General features: G+C 41.1%; 1 non-coding gene across 1 annotated transcript; it reads left to right on the plus strand.

Moving 5' to 3' along the window:
* The first annotated feature begins 4,768 nt into the window (after positions 1-4,768).
* On the plus strand, positions 4,769-4,876 carry LOC148568837 (small nucleolar RNA R71). Its single transcript, XR_015881864.1, has one exon. It is a non-coding gene; the product is annotated as a small nucleolar RNA R71 (small nucleolar RNA).
* The last annotated feature ends 480 nt before the right edge of the window (positions 4,877-5,356 follow it).

Here is a 5,356-nt window from a genome sequence, read left to right on the forward strand (position 1 = left end):
TAGCTTATTTCATGTAGAACAGAAGTGTTTGTCAGGCACGCGTTCATAAGGGAGAAGGATGATGAGCGTCACACATAATCATCACCTTCATCACGTTCTTGGGTGCGAATGGATATCTTAGAAGCGAAATAAGAAGAATTGAATAGAAAACAGTAGTACTTTGCATTAATCTTTGAGGAACAGCAGAGCTCCACACCTTAATCTATGGAGTGTAGAAACTCTACCGTGTGAAAATACATAAGTGAAGGTCCAGGCATGGCCGAGATGGCCAGCCCCTATGGTCTAAGAACAATGCGTTCAAAGATGGTCCTAAGATCCTAAGATGATCAAAAGATACCTAATACAATAGTAAAAGGTCCTATTTATAATAAACTAGTCACTAGGGTTTACATGAGTAAGTAATTGATGCATAAATCCACTTCCGGGGCCCACTTGGTGTGTGTTTGGGCTGAGCTTAAGTGTAGCACGTGCAGAGGTCATTTGTGGAGTTGAACGCCAGTTTCTGTGCCAGTTTGGGCGTTCAACTCTGGTTTTGGATCCTTTTCTGGCGCTGGACGCCAGATTTGGGCAGAAGGCTGGCATTGAACGCCAGTTTACGTCGTCAATTCTTGGCCAAAGTATGGACTATTATATATTGCTGGAAAGCCCTGGATGTCTACTTTCCAACTCAATTGGAAGCGTGCCATTTCGAGTTCTGTAGCTCTAGAAAATCCACTTTGAGTGCAGGGAGGTCAGAATCCAACAGCATCAGCAGTCCTTTTTCAACCTCTGAATCTGATTTCTGCTCAAGTCCCTCAATTTCAGCCAGAAAATACCTGAAATCACAGAAAAACACACAAACTCATAGTAAAGTCCAGAATTGTGAATTTAACATAAAAACTAATGAAAACATCCCTAAAAGTAACTAGATCCTACTAAAAACATACTAAAAACAATGTCAAAAAGCGTATAAATTATCCGCTCATCACAACACCAAACTTAAATTGTTGCTTGTCCCCAAGCAACTGAAAATCAAAATAGGATAAAAAGAATAGAATATACTATAAATTCCAAACTATCAATGAAACAGAGCTTCAATCATATGAGCGGGACTTATAGCTTTTTGCCTCTTGAATAGTTTTGGCATCTCACTTTATCCATTGAGGTTCAGAATGATTGGCATCTATAGGAACTTCAGATTTCGAATAGTGTTATTGACTCTCCTAGTTCAGTATGATGATTCTTGAACACAGCTATTTTATGAGTCTTGGCCGTGGCCCTAAGCACTTTGTTTTCCAGTATTACCACCGGATACATAAATGCCACAGACACATAATTGGGTGAACCTTTTCAGATTGTGACTCAGCTTTGCTAAAGTCCCCAATTAGAGGTGTCCAGGGTTCTTAAGCACACTCTTTTTTTGCTTTGGACCTTGACTTTAACCGCTCAGTCTCAAGTTTTCACTTGACACCTACACGCCACAAGCACATGGTTAGGGACAGCTTGGTTTAGCCGCTTAGACCAGGATTTTATTCCTTTAGGCCCTCCTATCCACTGATGCTCAAAGCCTTGGGATCCTTTTTATTTCCCTTGCCTTTTGGTTTTAAGGGTTATTGGCTTTTTGCTCTTGCCTCTTGGTTTTAAGAGCTTTGGCTTTTTCTGCTTGCTTTTTCTTTTTCTTTCTATATTTTTTTTTCGCCTTTTTTTTTTTTCACCAAGCTTTGTTCTTTGCTGCTTTTTCTTGCTTCAAGAATCATTTTTATGATTTTTCAGATTATCAAATAACATGTCTCCTAGTCATCATTCTTTCAAGAGCCAACATATTTAACATTCTTAAACAACAACTTCAAAAGACATATGCACTGTTCAAGCATACATTCAGAAAACAAGAAGCATTGTCACCACATCAATATAATTAAACTAAGTTCAAGGATAAATTCGAAACTCATGTACTTCTTGTTCTTTTGAATTAAAACATTTTTCATTTAAGAGAGGTGATGGATTCATAGGACATTTATAACTTTAAGACATAGTTACTAACTACTAATGATCATGTAATGAAGACACAAACACAGATAAGCACATAACATAGAAAACGAAAAACAGAAGAAATAAGAACAAGGAATGAATCCACCTTAGTAATGGTGGCGTTTCCTTCTTGAGGAACTAATGATGTCCTTGAGCTCTTCTATGTCTCTTCCTTGTCTTTGTTGCTCCTCCTTCATTGCTTTTAGATCTTCTCTGATTTCATGAAGGATGATGGAGTGCTCTTGATGTTCCACCCTTAGTTGCTTCCAATAATTGTGTGGAAGAAAATGTATCCCCTGAGGTATCTCAGGGATCTCTTGATTTGCAGTCAAATGTTCTACCACTGAGCTATAGACCCTTGATGGAAGCTTTTGTCTTCCCTTTCCTCTTTCTAGAGGTTTATCTGGCCTTAGGTGCCATCAATGGTTATGGAAAAAACAAAAAAGCTATGCTTTTACCACACCAAACTTAGAATGTTGCTCGCCCTCGAGCAAAAGAAGAAAGAATGAAGAAGATATGGAGGAGATGGATGGGAGTGTGTATTCGGCCATATGGGTGGGATTGGGTGGGAGAGAGATGTTGAATTTTTGAAGGTAGTGGGTGTATGGATGTGAGTGGTAAATGGAAAACAGAAGGTATGATCATGAATGGAAAGAGAGATGATGAGGTAGGTGGGGATCCTGTGGGGTCCACAGATCCTGAGGTGTCAAGGCATTTACATCCCTGCACCAATTTAGGCATGTAAAATGCCCTTGCACACAACTCTGGGCATTCAGCGCCAGGTTGGTGCCCATTTTGGGCGTTCAACGCCCCTTTGCTGCCATTTCTGGCGTTGAACGCCAGAACCATGCTTGTTCTGGGCGTTCAGCGCCAGGATGCTCCCATTCTGGGCGTTCAGCGCCAGAACTATGCTCTGTTCTGGCGTTTGAACGCCAGACAGATGCTCCTCCAGGGTGTGATTTTTCTTCTGCTGTTTTTGATTCCGTTTTCAATTTTTATATTTATTTTTTGACTCCTCATGATCATGAACCTATAAAGACACATAACTAAGAAAAATATAGTTAGATAAATAAACATTGGGTTGCCTCCCAACAAGCGCTTCTTTAATGTCAATAGCTTGACAGTGGGCTCTCATGGAGCCTCACAGATGTGCAGAGCTTTATTGAGACTCTCCAACACCAAACTTAGAGTTTGACTGTGGGGGATCTGGTTGACTCTGCTTGGAGAGAAGCTTTTCCTGCTTTCTCTCCATGGTTGCAGAGGGAGATCCTTGAGTTTTGAATACAAGGGAGTTCTCATTCCATTGAAGGGATATTTCACCTCTGTCAACATCAATCACAGCTCTTGCTGTGGCCAGGAAAGGTCTTCCTAGGATGTTGGATTCATCCTCTTCCTTTCCAGTATCCAGGACTATGAAATCAGCAGGTATGTAAAGGCCCTCAACCATTACTAATACATCTACTACTTGTCCATAAGCCTGTTTTCTTGAGCTGTCTGCCATCTCCAGTGAGATTTTAGCAGCTTGCACCTCATAGATTCCCAGTTTCTCTATTACAGAGAGGGGCATGAGGTTTATTCCTGAACCAAGGTCACACAGAGCCTTAAAGATCATGTTGCTTATGGTACAAGGTATTATGAACTTTCCAGGATCCTGTCTCTTCTGAGGCAATGTCAGTTGATCCAGATCACTTAGTTCATTGATGAACAAGGGAGGTTCAACTTCCCAAGCATCAATGCCAAATAATTTGGCATTCAGCTTCATGATTGCACCAAGAAACTTGGCAGTTTGCTCTTCAGTGACATCCTCATTCTCTTCAGAAGAGGAATACTCATCAGAGCTCATGAAGGGCATAAGGAGGTTCAATGGAATCTCTATGGTCTCTAGATGAGCCTCAGAGTCCTTTGATTCCTCAGAGGGAAGCTCCTTATTGGTCACTGGACGTCCCAGGAGGTCTTCCTCCTTGGGATTCACGTCCTTTCCTCTCCTCACAGGTTCGGCCATGGCGCTTATGTCAATGGCCTTGCACTCTCCTTTTGGGTTCTCTTCTGTATTGCTTGGGAGAGTACTAGGAGGGATTTCAGTGATCCTTTTACTCAGCTGGCCCACTTGTGCTTCCAGATTTCTAATGGAAGACCTTGTTTCATTCATGAAACTTACAGTGGCCTTAGATAGATCAGAGACTAGATTTGCTAAATTAGAAGCATTTTGTTCAGAGTTCTCTGTCTATTGCTGAGTTGATGATTGAAAAGGCTTGCTATTGCTAAACCTGTTTCTTCCACCATTGTTAAAGCCTTGTTGGGGCTTTTGATCCTTCCTTGAGAAATTTGGATGATTTCTCCATGTTGAGTTATAGGTGTTTCCATAAGGTTCACCTAAATAATTTACCTCTGCTATTGCAGGGTTCTCAGGATCATAGGCTTCCTCTTCAGAAGATGCCTCTTGAGTACTGTTGGATGCAGCTTGCATTCCATGCAGACTCTGAGAAATTATATTGACTTGCTGAGTCAATATTTTGTTCTGAGCCAATATGGCATTCAGAGTATCAACTTCAAGAACTCCCTTCTTCATAGGCGTCCCATTGCTTACAGGATTCCTTTCAGAAGTGTACATGAACTGGTTATTAGCAACCATGTCAATGAGTTCTTGAGCTTCTGCAGGCGTTTTCTTTAGGTGAATGGATCCACCTGCAGAGGTATCCAATGACATCTTAGATAGCTCAGATAGACCACCATAGAATATATCCAGGATGGTCCATTCTGAAAGCATGTCAGAAGGACACTTTTTGGTCAACTGTTTGTATCTTTCCCAAGCTTCATAGAGGGATTCACCTTCTTTCTGTCTGAAGGTTTGAACATCAGCTCTAAGCTTGCTCAGCTTTTGAGGAGGAAAATACTTGGCTAAGAAAGCCGTGACCAGCTTATCCCAAGAGTTCAGGCTGTCTTTAGGTTGAGAATCCAACCATAATCTAGCTCTGTCTCTTACAGCAAAAGGGAAAAGCATGAGCCTGTAGACTTCAGGATCTATTCCATTAGTCTTAACAGTATCACATATCTGCAAGAATTCAGTTAAGAACTGAAAAGGATCTTCAGATGGAAGTCCATGAAACTTGCAGTTCTGCTGCATCAGAGAAACTAATTGAGGTTTCAGCTCAAAGTTGTTTGCTCCAATGGCAGGAATGGAGATGCTTCTTCCATGTAAATTGGAATTAGGTGCAGTAAAGTCACCAAGCATCTTCCTTGCATTATTATTATTTTCGGCTGCCATCTCCTCTGCCTGTTCGAAAATTTCTGAAAGGTTATCTCTGGATTGTTGTATTTTAGCTTCTCTTAATTTTCTCTTCAGAGTCCT

This window comes from Arachis ipaensis, chromosome B4 (genome assembly GCF_059453495.1).
Source record: "Arachis ipaensis isolate K30076 ecotype BB chromosome B4, ASM5945349v1, whole genome shotgun sequence".
Taxonomy (NCBI): Eukaryota; Viridiplantae; Streptophyta; class Magnoliopsida; order Fabales; family Fabaceae; genus Arachis; species Arachis ipaensis.